Source organism: Balaenoptera physalus, assembly GCF_965194825.1.
Source record: "Balaenoptera physalus genome assembly, chromosome: 2".
NCBI lineage: Eukaryota > Metazoa > Chordata > Mammalia > Artiodactyla > Balaenopteridae > Balaenoptera > Balaenoptera physalus.
In genome coordinates this window covers 27,465,877-27,483,622 of record NC_138883.1, presented here as the reverse complement: position 1 = coordinate 27,483,622, position 17,746 = coordinate 27,465,877, and the positions used below count along the sequence as shown (strand labels likewise).

Sequence of the window (17,746 nt, the reverse complement as noted above, 5' to 3'; positions counted from 1 at the left end):
CCATTTGTCCAACAGATACATGCTAAGCACCTACCATGTGCCAAGCACTGGGCCAGACACTGGGAGCTGAACCATAAGCAAAGTAGACAAAGTCCACCTTTTCTTGGACTATGTATTGGAGTGGGGATATCCAAAAATAAACAAATTCATATACAATATAAAAGGCCAGGTAGTGGTCAGTATCGTGAAGAAAAGCTAAGGAAACCAAGTGGATGGGAAGTGGCCAGACTGCTCGTTGTGAGGGTTGGCTAGGGAATCTGGACATGTTATATTGTGGCTTATGGGATTTTTAGAGCCGATGCTTCTCTCTTTCTCTTTGTTCTTCTTTCCTTTCCAATACTCCTTTTCAAGACAGCTTTGCTCTCTGGCTTTCTCCAGAGCTTTCCTTCCTTCCTCCACTTTTTGTTCTGCAGCCCCTTAAGCTGGAGTCCTCCACCAAGCACTCTCTGTTGTCCTGGAGATCTCGGCCCTTCCTGGGTGGGTCATCTCCGAGTGGGCTGCAGTGGTTGCAGTGGCCATGCCCTGCCTCTGGGCCTGGAATGCATTTCCAGTAGTGGTGGAGGGAGGCCAGAAGCCCCGCCCTTGTGTGTGTGCACGTGCGCGCGCAAGCACACATACACACACACAGAGCAAGCAACGACTTAACAACCTGCTGGATGGGACCCCTCACCCTCTGTGTCACTCTGCAGTGCTCTAGAGGGGACTCAAGTTCAAGGGAGGTTAGTCTGGATGACCTTTTAAGAAAGAGATTGCAAACTGTCATTCCATGGGCAGGAGTCAGCCTACAGATGAATCTTGTTCGGCCCTCACAGTGTGGGTTTTTTTTTTTTTTTTTAATTGAATGAGTTGCTATATTTAAAAGCCAGGAAATGTGGACTTTTTGGCTTCTTTAAAAAACCCAGAATATCTGGGCACCCTAGACCCACACCCTTACATGCAACGAGAAGCTGGAGCTGAGCTCACTGTATTGGCGTGTGGTCCTCATTTCTCTGCAGTCCCCACCGCCTCCTGTTGCCTTTCCTAGCCCGCTTCACAATGCCTATGTCACCAGCCGGCTTTCGAGTTTGTGTCCTGTGTTTAGGTCCCAAGGATGGGGACTACATCTTCCATTCCTTTTTACTTCCACCAGTCGGTGGACAGTGCCTGGCCTGTAGACTGTTTAACACATGCTTGTTGGTTTGAACATTAATTAGCTGTGTCAACTTGGCAAGTCACTTCAACTTTCCATCCCTTGGTTTCTATATCTCCCAATTCTCACCTCCAAGCATTTGTCCATTTCTTTTTCTATTTCTGAACATAAGCGACTTCAGGCCAAAGACAAGAGGACACAATGAAAATCAAACCAACCATTCCCAAAATTGGTTGATCATCAAAACCACTTGGAAAACTTCTTATGAATCCAGATTTCCAGACCCAACCTTGGGCCCATGGACTCAGAATCTCTGAGGGCAGCGTCCAGGGAATCTGTGTATTTAGTAGGCCCAGAGAGTACTTGGCTACATTTGGGAACCTGACTTTATCTGTTTGTACTTCTTGTGCTCTTCTGATCCCTATCAGGGAGCCTTCTGAGGGTGTCCCCTTGAGGAATCAGTGTGTGCATTCCATCGTGGACTGTCTCTGCAACACGTCCTGCATGTGGCGACTCGATCCTTGTCCTCATCCTCTTGAGAACAGGAGAGGAGACTTAGCTGTTTGTGGATTTCACATTGGTCATCTCCCAACTTCTCCAGGGGCCCTAGAGAACATTTAGAAGGCTTTCACCTTTGGAGGAAGTGGGACTTTGAATCCATGAACTACAGTGTGGTCTTGGAATGTGTGCTCACCCTAGGAGTTTGCTCACCAAAAAGACCAAAATGTTCGTCCATGTTTAGCCTGAGCATAAAAAGTTTCCCCAAACCAGCTGATGTGCTGGGTAAATGTTGGCATAAGCATGCTTATGTTTTTAGTGATTTAAAACATAAAGGCAGCCCACTGACATTTTTTTAGCAAGCCTTGCATAATTGGTTTTTAATTTGTGGCTCTTTGGAATAGCATTGGCCTTCTTCCCTCTGACTCAGACGCTTTTTCTGTCTCATACTTGCTTGGCAGAGAGACCCAATCTGTCCCTTCTTGGAATAGAGTCTCCCAACTCATCTTTGAAATCCTAAATTTCCACTTTAGTTCCGTCACTTTGTTAGCACATTTTCCAAAGCTGTTAGCTTTTTTTTTTTTCTTTAATCATGTAATTTGAGGGCAAACGAGTGATAGCTAAAGGCAACCATGCGTGTGTTTAACTTTGGTCCCTGTGGTGTTGAGTCTTATTTGATACCATACCCTGAGCATTCACAAGGGTTCCAAATCTCTCATTTAACATCACAGGTTGGTCACACCCGCTGTTGTCCTAGCACTGGGTCCCTTGGAGAGGTGGTGGTAGGGACATGGCTGGTTCTGTATGTTCTTAGCAGAAATCAGACACTTCTGAAAAGTTCAAGGAGTCCATGCTGCCTTCTTAGATCTCTGTTTTAAGATGGGGATAATGATAGCACCTACCTTCTACTGCTGCTGTGATAATTAAGCGAACTAATGCAGGTAAAGAAGGGCTTCACATATGCCTGGCACTTAATAAGGTACACAACAAATGTAAGACATGATTGCGATTACTTTTCATATGTGTGGATCAGGCAAGTTAGTTTTTATAATCGATTCAAAAACCGTTCCTTGGGCTTTCATTTGCTTCGGGTATTTTGCCCTTGGATGTGGTGGGTGGCCTGAGGGTTTGGAGGTGTCCAGGTGTCGTGGGAGTGGGGCACCATCTTGGCTTTCTAACCAGACGGGCTGCTTCTGGGACCTGGGAAGAGCTCTAGGCTTGGATTCAAGCTTCTGGGTTCAAAATCCAGCTCCATCTCCCACTCTCTGTATGACCTTGGACAAGTCAGCTGGTCTTTTTGAGCACAGTTTCCTCATCTGCAAAAGGGAGAAACTGATGCTCATGGAATTTCATCGTGAAGAAGTTTACTGTGTGTAAAGGTAACCTTGACTACAGTGCATTACACCTGTAAGTCACCTTTACTAGGGACTGAGTCCACTTGCAGTGAATCACACTACAAGTTCTGACAGCACTTGTCTTTCCAATGTGTTGTACCCATGACCTGGGTTTCAGGGAAGCAAGCAGACCTTCCTGTTCCTCACTGTTTATGTATTGATAGTTTAGATGCAGCCACAGTTTTAGTTACCATCACAAACTGTGAATGAAAAGGCCCTTCAACCCTCTGATTTCCACTAAGCTGCCCTGTGTGACCCCTTATCTTGTTTCCTGTGGTGTTAAGGGCGTTGCTGGATTCTCATGAATCCTCAGTTTTTTTAGCAGCCCTATGAAGTGGCCTCTTCTATCAATGCTGGTCATCTTACGTTGGTGTCTCCAGACCCACTGGTAATATGGACTCAGAGTTGGGAAACTGAGTCCCCTCACGGGTCCTTCTCTGGCTGAACAACTCTGGAGCCAGCCAAATCTCTTTCCCTTCAACTGTGCCCAAAAGACATAAGACAACTTCACTTGAGCTTGGAGCTCGGAGACCTAGAAGGACACTGGGGCAGATTCGGGTAGGCTGCAGAGATAACTGGAGTGAGGTCAATGGGCCACCTCTGGGTTTAGCGACCCCGTGAGCCTGCCCATGTCCTGCCCACTGTGGGGCTCATTGACTGTGCTCTGCTTTTTGGCTGCAGGGTCCCCCTTTACTGAGTACAGTGCCTGTGCCTGTCTTGGGTGACAAGCTCCTCCACGGCTTGCTTCCGTGGCCCTTCTCCCTGCCTCTACCACGAACCACCACCAGTACACCTTGGCTCTTTGGAAGCCATGTAGCCAGGCAGGACTGCTGATCGGAACAGTCTGGCTCTGGAGAGGTTACTAGACATTTGAGCTTCAGCTTCCTCCCTAACTCCAAACATATACAAAAATTAGCTCAAGTTGGATCAAAGACCTACTGTAAGAGCTAAAACCACAAAACTCTTGGAAGAAAAAGCCACAAATATTTGTGACCTTGGATCAGATATGACACCAAAAGCACAAGCAACAAAAAATAAATTGGACATCATCAAAATTAAAAACTGTTGTGCTTCAAAGGACAAAAAGTGAAAAGACAATCCACAGAATGAGAATTTTCACAAATTATAGATTGATAAAGGACTTATATCTAGAATATATGAAGAACTATTACAACTCTAATAAAAAGACAAATAGCCCAATTAAAAAACGGGCAAAGTATCTCAATGCACATTTCTCCAAAGAAGTATAAGCACATAAAAAGATGCTCAACATCATTAGCTATCAAAGAAATGCAAATCAAAACCACGATGAGATACCACTTCACATCCACTAGGATAACTATAATAAAAAGGACAGATAATAACAAGTATTAGTAAGGATGTAGAGAAGTTGTAATCCTCATAGACTGCCGTTGGGAATGTAAAATGGTGCAGACACTTTGGAAAACAATCTGGCAGTTCCTCAAAAGGCTAAACATAGCGTTACCATATGACCCAGCAATTCCACTCCTAGGTATATATGACCAAGAGAAATTAAAACATATGTCCACACAGAAAGTTGTACAGGAATGTTCATAATATCTCAAAAGTGGAAACAACCCAAATGTTCCTCAGTTGATGAATGGATAAATAAAACGTGCTATATCCATACAATGGAATGTTATTTGGCCGTAAAAGGGAATAAATTACATCCTACAACATGGATGAACCTTGAAAACATTAAGTGAAAGAAGCCAGTCATGGGACTTCCCTGGTGGTGCAGTGGTTAAGAATACACCTGCCAATGCAGGGGACACGGGTTCAAGCCCTGGTCCGGGAAGATCCCACATGCCATGGAGCAACTAAACCCGTGCGCCACAACTGCTGAGCCTGTGCTCTAGAACCCGTGACCCACAACTACTGAGCCCACACACCACAACTACTGAAGCCCGCACGCCTAGAGCCCATGCTCCGCAACAAGAGAAGCCACCGCAATGAGAAGCCTGTGCCCCGCAACGAAGAGTAGCCCCTGCTCGCCACAACTAGAGAAAGCCCGCATGCAGCAACGAAGACCCAATGCAGCCAAAAAAAAGAAAGAAGCCAGTCACAAAAGACCACGTATTGTATGATTCCATTGATATGAAATGTCCAGAATAGGCAAATCTATAGAGACAAGAAGGAGACCCAGTTTCCTGGTGCCTAGGGCTGGGGGAGATGGGAGAAGTCAGGGGTGATGGCTAAAGGGTATGGAGTTTCTTTGGGGGGGTGATGAAAATGTTCTAGAATTGATTGTGGTGATGGTTGCACAGCTTTGTGAATATACTCAAAGATGTTGAATTTGTATACTTTTAGTGGGTGAACTGTACAGTATGTGTGAATTTTATCTCAATAAAGCTATTGTAAAAATGGGCAAGAATAATATCTACCTCACCCAGGTACAGGGAGGATTAAAAGTGATAATGTATGTAAATCACCCAGCATGTATCGGTGCTCCAGAATTAGTAGCTATGGTGATTAAAACCCCCCTTTTAGGCCAACAGCAGTGAAAAAGTCAGGGTCTGGTTAGGGATATTTTTTTTCTCTTTCTCTTTTGTTGCTAGTGGCCATCCAGAAGCAATGGGAGCAGCCTGGCAGAGTTTTGTATGGAACTCGGGAGGAAATATGGAATAATCTTGGTTACTCATTAGCATCTCCTGGAGAGTCTTTAAAAAATACTGACATTCAGCCCAGAGATTCTGGTTCAGTTGGTCTGGGTGGGGCGGGCTGGTGGCTCTAATCTGTAGCCATTGGTTGAAGCACGTGGTACCTTATAAACCAGCCCAGGGCTTTGAAGGAGTGGGGACGTTTGCCTTCAGGACAGAAGGATCACGTGAGCAGTGCACTTTATGGTTTGAAAACTGCTTTTGTAGAGATCATCTCCTTTGATCTATTCAAAAACCTTGTGAGGTAGGTGTTTTTAGTACCATTAGTTGTTAGGGAACCAGGGCTCAGAGAGATTAAGTAACTTGCCAGGGTCTCATTTTTTAAATTTATTTTATTTTATTTTATTTATTTATTTTATTTTTGGCTGCATTGGGTCTTCGTTGTTGCACGTGGGCTTTCTCTAGTTGTGGTGAGCGGGGGCTGCTCTTCGTTGCGGTGCACAGGCTTCTCATTGCGGTGGCGTCTCTTGTTGCGGAGCACGGGCTCTAGGCACGTGGGCTTCAGTAGTTGTGGAGCATGGGCTCAGTAGTTGTGGCTCACAGGCTGTAGAGCACAGGCTCGGTAGTTGTGGCGCACGGGCTTAGTTGTTCCGCAGCATGTGGGATCCTTCCCGGACTAGGGCTCAAACCCGTGTCCCCTGCATTGGCAGGAGGATTCTTAACCACTGCGCCACCAGGGAAGCCCCCAGGGTCTCATTTTTAAGGCATAATTTTATCTAATCTGTTTTTTAGAAAAAGTAAGATCCACACCCATGCTCATACCCATTAGTTATCAAATCTAACACTTTTGAGAGCTGCCAAGATGACGTCTGGTGCCAGGTTAATCTATTTTGCATAGATTTCAGAACTAAGCTCTTTCTGCTACTTCTCTTTACTGATGAGCATCCTGAAAGTGCAAGGCAAACTGAAAAGAACATTATTTACATATGCGTGTGTATGTGTATATATGTATACACATATATACACATAAACATCATTTGTAACTACTGATCTGTGTGTGCAGGGAAAACGTAAGACAGGAATAATCTGGATCTTGAAGCTGTCAGAAACCTGCAAATGTCCCTCATAACCTCTGAGTTAAAGATTTGGCATCAACCACATCTTACTGTTCTCACTGAATGACTATAATAAGTATATGATACAGTTTGAGCCCCTTAATAAAATAACACCTTTATCTATTTAGTATATTGCAGTATCCTTTGAAGAAGAGACTTCTGCTGAAACCGATCTGAAGTCCACTGGTTTACATCAGCACTATTCAAAGTCGGGTGCACAGACCAGCTGGCATCCGGGAACATGTGAGGAGCACAGACTCTTGAGTCTCACCCTAAACCTACTAAAGCAGACTCTCTAGAGGGTAGAGCCCCCCACATCTGTGATGTAATAAGCCCTCCAGTGGATTCTGATGCTCTCAGAACTGAACGTCCCTTCCAGCTCTGACTGGCAATGATTCTCTCTGAGAATGGCTACTAGGGTCTAAAGTCGTATTTTTCTCCAAACCTATCTCAAGCTTCCTGGAGCAACCCGCATGCCATCATGTGGTACCTGAATCTGTGTTAGGCAGGGTTGCTCCCTGAGTCTGCAAACACCTTAGCATTTCCAAACCAGTTATTTCCAGGTCTTGAGATGCTCCTGCTGCCAGCATTCACACCCAAAGGGACTTTACAATTAATTAAGCAGCCGAGCTTGTCAATAGGCCAGCTCCTTTATCGTTTTAGAAGGGAGAATCAGATAAACTGTTCTGATGCCAAAGGAGCCTTCGTTTGCTGAATCTGGCCCGGAGTCTCGGCAGCTCTGGTCTGAAAACTGGGGCAGGGGTGTGCTCTCTGCCCCCCTCATCTGTCTGGGTGCTGTGAAACCCCTCCTTCCCCCCGCCACCACCATGAACTTTAGCTGCGTCCATTTCATTGCATAAGTCACGCATGGTGAAAATCACCCTTCCATCCTCCAGGCCAGGCATCTCTGGTCGTGAGTTCCTTTGACCATGGTCATCTGGCTGGGATTCTTATTAGCTGGTGTTCTGTTCCCTTGAAGTAGAGGTCGCCATTCTGCTTAGCGATTTGTTGTCTGTGCCTTGTGCCTGAAAGAAATTGGCCGAAATCTGTATTTCAGCTGCACACCCTGCGTACAGATTAAACAGAACCGTGTTGGTGGAGAATAGTTAAGCCAAGGACCTTGTTTTTCACCTTCATGATGAAAGACAAATGACTTCCAAGGCTTTAATAGGATGATGGCACTTGAAATGTTCTTCTCTTTTGGCCAGCTCGGGACTTTCAGAACAGCCCTGTTCATAAATATTCTTTTCAACAACTGCATTTTCATTTAATTGTAGACAGTCATTTTGCAGGAGCTCTTGTCTCTGTTTTTTTTGTTGTTGTTACTGATTTTTTGTGTTTTTTTGTTTTTGCCCTGGTATAATCAAGGCATGCTACACTGCTTCTTGTTGTTGCTGTTGTTAAAGACCCAGTTTCAACTGTATGGTTAACTCTTTTTGAGAAGAAAATGGATTTTTCCCTGACAGATATATTCTGCTTCTTACCAGTCTTTTGGGGGTGGGGAGAATCTTGTGGAGGCCACTATTTCTCTCCTTTTCTCATCTTTTTGAAGTGAATGTCAATTGGGCAAGAAAACTGATTGATTGCCTAGTGGGAAACCGAACCTCCCTAAACCATAAATATGAAATGGGCCTGTAATAGACATATTTCAACAAAAAAGAGCCATCATTCTTCAAATAGCTCTTGTCCACAGAAGGATATCCTGGCAACCATTGTCCCTTTTCTCTTCAATGTTACGTTTCTGCTGGAGCCAAGGTGATTTTTCCTGTCTCCCGGCCTCCCCCTCACTTTTGCAGTAACAGTGTTTGCTCTTTGCTCAGCAGGGCGGTCCACAGATGGCTGCCACCCTGCCCAGCCGGCTTTTTCAGGCTTTGTTCCAAACACAATGCTGCCTTTTCTTAGCAGTGGAAATGGGCTGTTCTCCACTGCTTTCTGAGAGAATGGCCCTTTCCTACTCTGTGCATATAAACCAGGCCCAAGCCTTGGGCAGCCTATTGTTTTATGGGTTCTCTTAATCCAGGAGAAGGATTTACTGAGGACCACGGGCGTGAGGGCGGGGGTTGGGAGGGCCGAGGTCCAGAGTTGCTACTCTTGCTGAGATGTGAGCACTCAGGTCAGTTTGGACGGATCCCCCATGGCTCTAATGCAACCAGAGTGGGGGCAGGCTTTCAGCTGGTAAAGGAGGTGTTCCCTGCTTCTTTCCAGAAAGCAGTGGTGTTCTGGTTGGTCTCACTGCTGTCTGACCCAGAGACCTGGGCAGACTCACTCTCCTTCCCTGAACTAGAGTTCCCAGGCCTGCGGATGCAGCAGGAATCAAGGATCTCTAGGTCTTCTTAGTTCCGGAACCTCAGGATGGAGCTTAGTTTCCAGCCCTGCTGCTCGCCACGCTTTCCTGCAGAGGCCCAGCGCACTGAGCCATCACTTCTCCACCTGCGCGTGCCCCCAGCCGGGAGAGCTGAGTGCATCGTCTTGGCAGGTGGAGCCATTGCCTCTGCCAGCTCTTGTTCAGAGCCTTCACCTGGTGGTTGGCTGGGCTGGAGCTTTGAGTGAACACGGCGTCCAGATGTGTGGGTTTGTTCATAGGTGAAAGTGTTGGATTACAGCCTGGCTTTGGGAGCAGTTGAAAAGGGCACTGGACTGGGAGTCAGGAGTCCTGGCTTCTTGTCCAGGTCACCAGCTCTGTGGATCAGGCCTCCCTTAAGCAAACATTTATTGAGTGCTACTGATGGCCGTAAACTCTACAAGGTGCTGGGCACACAGAAAGTCAATAAGACATGGACTTTGCCCTCATGGAACTCCCAGTTCAGTGGGGGCAGAAACCGAGGCTCGTATATAGCACAGTAGAGGCCAGGATAAACTCAAGGTTCTATGAGAGCCCAGAGCAGAGGGACACCTCCCCAACTTGGAGGGGATGAGAATCAGGGAGGACTTCCTGTAGGAGGTGATGCTTGAGCTGAAGGTACAGCGTGAGAGTAAGCCAAGGGGACAGCAGAGGCAAAGGCATGAGGCCAAGGAAGTGTGAGGTATAATAGAGGCTCCAGGTTGCAGGAACATGGCGTGTAGGGTAGGGATAGATAGGAGGTGAGACCAGGGCAGGTGGGGCCCAGTCACGGGGAGCCTTGCTGGGTACATTAGGAGCTTGGGCTTTATCCTGAGGGTAATGAGGAGCCCCCTGAAGGCCAATAACTGGATCAGATTTGCATTTTAGAAAGTTCCCTCCAATGGCTGGGATGGAGGATGGTTGTGCAGGGTCAGGAGGCCTCCTAGGAGGTGATGCAGGAGAGGGAGACAGAGGTGGAGAGACAGAGAAACAGAGACAGAGACAGTGAGAAGAGAGAGAGCCTGGAAAGTGGCAGGGGAGATGGAGAGTGGGGAGCAAATCTGAGGAACATTTAGGATGTAGAATTGGATGGCCTGTCTGGTCAAAACTGGAGATAAGGAGAGGGACAGGTGAGGGGCGAGGCCTGAGTTTCTACCTCCTTGAATGACTGGGCAGTGGTGCCAGCTTGGGTGGAGAATAGAGATGAAGCCACCAATTGAGGATAAAGACTTTGAGGGGCTGAGGGACATCTGGATTGAATGTCCAGCTGGCAGTGGAGCTTTTGGTCTGAAAATAAAGATTTGTTTGGCATTTGAGAAGAGGTGGTGGCTGAAACCACAGATGGAAACGGTGATCCGGAGGCAGTATGTATAGAGGGCTCCGGGCAAGAGACAGGAAAGGAGAGGTCAGAGAAGTAGGAGACCACACAAGGTCAGTGTTGAGCATCCAGGGCGGAGAGAATTCCAGAAAGAGGGTGCGATGCACAGTCGGTGGAGCCAGGAGGCCCAGGGACTGACCCTCAGTGTCCCTTGGACTTGTCTGTGAGGACCCAGGCCCTGCCCTCCAGCGTGAGCCTTGGAGCAAGCTCTGCCTCCCCTGGGCCTTGGTTTCCTCATCTTGGCCTCGGTGTTGCCAAGAGTCCCCTTCCCACACGGCCCTCCCTTTCCCCTCAGTAAAGCCAACGCTGCACTCGTGACCCCTGAGGGTCACACGAATGAAACCCCAGGGAGTCAGAGCTGGCTGGGGTTTGGGGAGCTCTTGGTCCGGCCCAGTGTTGGAAGGCAGTGTGATGTATGGGAACTGAATCCCTGTTTTGCCCCAGCTTGGTGGCCTTGGGCAGACACTTCACCTTGCTTCCTCACCTGTAAAATGAGGCCCCTAGCACCCACCCTGTAGAAATGTTTGAAGGTTAGGGGAAGTGGAAGCCATTGTGTTTATTGAAGATGAGCCACGGGACCGGAAGTGGGCTGATTGGCCCGAGGTCAGAGAGAAGGGGCAGCGCGGTGACTGGAACCGGCTGTCTGGTGACCAACCCCGCCGGGGTCTGTCTCTTGCCAGGGATCATAAATTAGTAGCCCACGGCCGGGGCAGCCCACAGATGTGTTTTGTTTGGCTCCTGCAGCGTTCTTTTCAAAATGGAATTCGTTGCCAGCATTAAAAATGGGGAGATTTTACCCACAAGCTCACATTTTCAGCTAGACTTGAAAACTTGGAAGATTTGGCCACACTGAGCCCTCTCTGCCCTGGGGCGAGTGGGGGGTGTCCCCTCTGGGGGCCAGACCCTCATCCAGCCATCCTCCCTCACTAACCTTGACTTGCTTGGCTCCTGGGGGTGGCTTGAGTTTGCAACGCCAGCCCTTTGACTGACCATTTGTCCTGAATTTTCTTACAGCCTGGCCCACTGTTCATAAAGCTGTCCGGTATTTCATAGCCGAGGTCCATACCTTGGCCGTTCGGAGTGAGAGGGCCTGGCTGGAGAAGATGGGACAGAGCGGAGGGTGGAATCTCCAACGGCGCAGCCCCAGGAGAGATACTGGGGGGAGGGCCTGGGCCCTGCGGGCTGCAGGGGGTCAGCAAGGGTGCTGGATGGACAAGGGCCCCTGGCATTTCCTCATTCCTCCCTGCAGGGGTGGCAGGAGGCAGAGGGGACTGTGGGCCCAGGCTGGCCGGCCTGGCCGAGGTCTTGCCCCTGGACTGGCCCACTGTTGATGTCTGAAGGGTAGGGTGGTGGAGGCAGGGGGTGGGGAGGGACCGCAGCCCCTGGCTCCGAGCAGCCGTGCTTATGTGGGAGAATGTCTGGTATGTTTGGTATCTGGGTGTTTACTTCCCAGGGTGCTCGTGGGTCCCTGGTGTTGAAATGTGGCTCCTCCATGCAGGGGGGAGGGCCCCCAGTGGGCGTGGCCAGGGCTAGATTTGGGCAGCAGGGCAGTCACTCCAGGCCTGCCCATTGACAGCTCGCGTGCCCTGAAGCACCTCCACTCTGCACCTGCCCCCCAGGTCTCCTTTTATGCCAGATTCTGCCTGTGCGGGAGGCTGGGTGGGCCCCGGGCAGCACTGGCCTCACCTGGGAAGACAGGCAGGGAAGCTGGCATTTTCAGAGCCCTTCCTGGATCCCAGGCTCTGGGCTGGGACTTAGTCCTCATGACGACCCTGTGCAGCAGGGCTCAGTGCCTTCCTTGTACAAGTGAGGGACAGAGGCTCAGAGAGGCTGAGTGACTTGCCCAGAAGCACACAGCAGAGCTGCTGGGGGCGACCCAGGCCTCTTAGACCCCAAAGTTCATGCTGACGACCCTGATGCCCTGAGTCTCAGATAAACCTGCTTCTCTCTGCCCGTGAGACAGTTCTTAGTCTGAACAAGCCTCTCAGACCTTCACTACTCTGCTTAGTGCTGGGGGTTTGATTTGGTTTTTTTCCCCTCTCTATTTCTGCTTGTCACCTGCTTTATTGCGCTTTTCTCTATTGCTTTGTCCATGTGAGAGTTTCTGTATTTGCAGTGCCTGGGGTTAAAAAGTGTCATTGCTCTTTCTCATCCTGTCTTTTTGTGGGTCTCGCAAGATACATATTTGGAAATGCTTATGAAATGTCAGAATTCAAAATCACATCTGGGTGACTGTTGCCACCGTGTGAGAGCCACGTGGCTGGCAGACGGGGCCTGAGAAACATGACCAGGGTGAGGGGAGGCCCCCCTCCTGCTTTTAGCGCTACACATTTAATGTCAACTGTGCAAAAAATATTTTTTATTTAAAAATACCCAGGTAGGAAAAAACAAAACGGTCATCGTCCTCAGAGTCAGACGCTTCTGCTGCTGCTTTACGGTCCCATCATCAGGCTGGAGCTGAAAGGGTGGGGGACTTGTTACCTAGGCCATCTGCCCTTCCAAGAGCAGAAGACACTCAGGCCCTGGGGCCAAAAGGCCTGGATTCAAAGCTGTCACTGACCTTCTGGACAGCCTTGATATCTTTAGTTTCCTCATCTGTGAAAGTGAGGAAGATAATAGGCCTGTCCTGACTGGTTTACTGAGACCATTTAACCCCCTGGGACCCCTGATACCCGGGATTTTCTACCTGCTGAGGTGACTCACCTCTGTTCAAGGGCTCTTCTGCATCCAGGCTCTCCCACTTTCCCAGCTGTTCTAGAAGCATTGCTCCTGGGTAGGCCTTCTCTCCCGGATTACTGGGGATCACCTTCTGCATCACCTGACTTCACAAGGGTGGGACCCTGGTGTCCCAGGCATCTTTCAGTGGCAAGAGGCAGAAACCTTCTCCAGCTCCCTTCAGGCCAAAGGAGGAATTTCCAGGGTAGATTCAGGTGTACCCATCATGGACCCCATGGAGACGAAGCATAGTCAGGCCTCTCCAGGGGTGGAATCAGGAAGACCAAGAGAGTTTCTGTCTGTCCCTCTGTCTGTACCATCGGCCTGTGGCCATGTCCCTGTGTTTCTCTCTCTGTGGCTCTGCCTCATTCCCTCTGTCTCTCTCCACCCACCTTTGTCTCCCTGTTCCTCTGTCTCTCCGTTCCTCTGTCTCTCCTCTCTGTCTCTGTCTTTACCTTTCTCTCTCTGGAGCTCCCTCCATCTCTCGGGATCTAGACAGGGTGAGGCAAGCCAGATGCCCAGGGCACGGCATTTAAGGAGACACCCACACTCGGGTGCTGACCCTGCCCTGGCACAAGCCCCAGAGTGAGCGCCTCCTGAAATGTGTGCCCTGGGCACCTCGCTCGCCACACCCTATGCAGGCCCTGCTTCTCTCTCTGTCACCCGTTCCCTCTTTGTCCTACTCCCTCCTATAGCTGAGCGTTTGTTTCTCTCTTGCCGCGTGATCTCTGCTCACCTCCACACATCAGCAGCCTGATATTTCTGCTTCTCTGGGTTGAAATTGGTTGTCTAGCCTGTATGCCTCCCAGTCCAGCAGTTCAGTTTCAAATTTCTAGTTGGTGAATACAGCCCAGCTTGGGTCAGCCGCTCACACCTCGTCCAGTCAGCTGGGCCAGGGGCTGGGGTCGTGCTGGCCCTCAGCAGGGGCTTGGGAACAGGCTCTCTGAGGAGGAACTGCTCAACAGGAGGGCACCCTTGGCCGAGGATCCCCAGGTCTGTCCCTCCAATGTGAAGGGTGGTGCAGGGACCCCCCTCACTGCCAGCACACAGACAGCTTTGTCCTTGGGCCTTCCTGGGAATTGGGGATAAACAGAGCCAGGACCCAGTTTGAGAAGAGGGAATGATATGCTTACTCCACCCCTGCCCCCATCTCATGGTTTTTAAATGTCTTGAGCCTCAAGCTGCCTCTTCCTCAAACATGCTGGATCTTCCCTCTGTATCTGCAGAAAAAGTCATATCTCCCATTTGGGGCTCCGGTTTTAGATGTCTGAGCTGTGGGTGGTGAAAACACCCTGCTGTCTCTCACCCACGCGGGACCAAATGCTTCAGAGAATCCGGGGAGCATCAAGGAGAAGGCAGCAGCCTCAACTCTGGGGATGAACAAAGGCCTGGGGGAGGGCTGCGCCAGTCTCCGAACAGCTCCAGTCAGAGGAGGCAGACCATGCAGGCCCAGCGAAAGGAGCCAGAGTGAGCCCGTGGGGATGGAGAAGGCCAAGGGCACTGCCCAACCTCTGTCTTATTTCCAGCAGGACCTCAGCATCCGTTTTCTATGTGCCCTGTGGGAGGCTCTTAAATAGCAGCAGGGGGATTTGGGGGAGAGGCAGCACAGTTTCAAAGGGGAAAGTGTGACGATGGGGCTTTGGGGCCATTTCTTGCTTTATTGGGAGATATTAGCCAAGGCATGGGTACAGGAAAGGCCCAGGGATGGACTTGGAAGCCGGTGGTGCTGTGGTGCTGGGGGCTTTAGGCTTAAGTGCACAGCCTGGATCCTTCCAGGGCCTGCTTGGGTTTGTGCACCCACCACAGCCATCGGTGGCCTGCACCCTGAATTTTTTTTTTTTTTTCTTATTTGGCTGCGTTGGGTCTTCGTTGCTGCACGCGGGCTTTCTCTAGTTGTGGCAAGCGGGGGCTACTCTTCATTGTGGTGCGCGGGCTTCTCATCGCAGTGGCTTCTCTTTGTTGCGGAGCATGGGCTCTAGGTGCATGGGCTTCAGTAATTGTGGCACACGGGCTCAGTAGTTGTGGCTCACGGGCCCTAGAGTGCAAGCTCAGTAGTTGTGGCGCACGGGCTTAGTTGCTCCGCGGCATGTGGGATCTTCCCGGACCAGGGCTCGAACCCGTGTCCCCTGCATCAGCAGGTGGGTTCTTAACCACTGCGCCACCAGGGAAGTCCCTGCACCCTGAATCTTGACTCCATCTTTGGCCAGTGTGCTTCTGGGGAAGGCAGCACCCAATCCCCAAGGTTTGCTGGCCTCCTGCAGACAGAGAGAAGAGGCCATCCCTGGTAGAGACAGTTCCTTATAAGCACTGGAGAAAAGGTTATGCAGATGCAAATGTAGGCAATAAATCACTTTTATAATTATAGTATCCAAACCTGTGGCATGTTTCTCTTGAATCTTTTATTCCATTCATTCATTTGACTAACATTTGCTGTGCCCCTATTCAGTGCCATGTTATTCCAGGTGCTGGGGATACCCAGGTCCCCCATTCTCCAGATTAGCAGGGAAGGCAGCTACTACATAAGCAGAGAATTACCGTGGGGTGTGATAGAGACTCTTACAGCGGGGAACTCAAAGTGCTGTAGCAGCATAGAAAAAGCAGTTAATTCTATCTGGGGAGTCAAAGGAGCCTTCCTGGAGGAGGTGGCATTTGCTCTTGAGGGTTGTAAGAGTTTACAAATAGGAAAGGAAGGTCATCTCAGGAGGGCCTGGCTGGCTTGGAGAAGGGTGAGACGTTTGGAGTCGAGAGTAATGGCAGGAGGGAATTGATGCGGCTGCAGAGGGAGGGTGGAGCAGCCCCCCATCTGGGTGTCATCCTGGCCCAGTTGATCTCTTAAACTTCCAGCACTGAGCCTCTTTGCATCTGCTGCTAGTGCAGCTTCCGTTGGCTTCCAGCTTTATGTAGGATGGGGCCCTGCGCAGGGGTGGGGTGGGGAGGTAGGTCTTGGAGGACAGAGGTTGTGTCTCCTAGGAAACGGCGGCTCTGCCAGAACCCCAGAACCCTGTGAGCCTGGCAGGGCCCAGGTTGCACACATCACCTTGGCAGTTTGTGGGCAAACCCTCTTGGCCGAGGGGAGATTGCACTGCCAGCCACTTCCTCCAGTTCCTTCCCTCTGCCTGTCGTCACGGTTACCTTGGCCTTGTTGGGGGTGAGGTAGAGGTTGGGTGGAATCAACTTTGTCCGGTTTCTGTTTCCCCAGATGCGGGTCAGCCAGAGGAGCTGTCACTTCTGGTTCTGTTTCAAAGGAGGCCAAGGGGCTGGGAGGTGCTTGGGTGCGGCCGTGTTGACAAGGCGCCTCTCCAGCCAGCCTCCCAGGCAGGGTGGGAGTGGGTCAGGGAGAAGCTCCAAGGTGGTGGAGAAGGAGAAGGGGCTGCCCTGCCAGGGCCTGTGCTGAGGGCCGTGGGTGCTGGTCTCCAGCCCAGACCCTCGGTCTCGAGCTCCTAGAGCATGCCGGGAGTGCAGGCAGAGAGGCTGTTTATTTTCCTGGCCTGAAGCCCTTTCGGCTGAGACCTTGTTCCAGGCCTCAGGCTGCCAGAAGCACCCGCAACTGGCTCCAGAAGTGAGAGAGTTGGCAACCCAACATTTCTCCAGTGGCCTCGGACTCTAGGCCGTTCCCAGCCCGGCTGGTCCTGTGTATCCTCCAGGGTCTCCTGGTGGGTAACGGACAGTGAGAGGCGTCACGTCAAAGTGATCCTAATGGGCTGGGGCTGTGGTCAAGAGCAGGAAGGCTGAAGTCAGAGAAATCTTGAGTTGGAAGCCTGACTCTACCGTTTCCTTGCTGTAGGGCCTTGGGCAAACTGAGCTGTTGAGCCTCAGTCTCACCATCTGTGAGATGGGGCAGTCATAGTACCTTCCTCATCAGACTTTGTAAGGATTACATGACCTGTGTTTAAAGCATTTAGCAAAGTAGGCAACAAATGGCAGCTCTTGTTATTATTAATGAAACAACAATAACTGCGGCTTTGAAAGTCCGTGTTGGTGGGCAGTGAGACTTCTCCTTCCCATTCCATGGGCCCTGTTTCAAGCATGGAAAATTTCCTAGTGTGTCTCGGGGAGAAGCAAGCCTGTAGACTCCGAAGGCCCCTCTGCCTATGTCCCGAGCAGGGCACTTTAAGGAGCCCATGGGATCCTGGGATGCAAGTGGGTGTCCTGGGGGAAGAACATGCAGAGGCAGAGAGAAGGATGAACCCAGGTGAGGGGGCTGGGGAGATTTTTCCATCACCAGGAGATAGATCTGAGGAAGGACCGAGAGGGAGGACAGAATACATCAGGGAGGTGACAGTGGGTGGGGGCAGAAGGTGAAATCAACACTCATGCCCAAGGTGTTTTGAAAGGAAGTGCCGGGGAGCCACTGACCTGGAAAATAGTGCCCAGAGGGCTTGGGCCGGGCAAGAGAACAGACCGCCACCGCCCATGGGGTGTCACCTCTGTGTGAGGAGAGCGCCAGGCTCTGGGCCTCCTGAACTCTGGCAGAACCCAGGTGGCCCTGCCCTCCTGGGGCACTGACTTCTCCCAGGGATACCCACCTACTCCGAGAGCATCCTCGGGCCGGCTGGGAAACGCTGCCATCCCACCC

At 50.4% G+C, this 17,746-nt stretch overlaps 1 protein-coding gene across 5 annotated transcripts in view; it reads left to right on the top strand.

Annotated features, from left to right (window-relative positions):
- Positions 1-17,746, top strand: part of JDP2 (Jun dimerization protein 2) — a 46,372-nt gene that overhangs the window by 13,525 nt on the left and 15,101 nt on the right. The window lies entirely within an intron of this gene.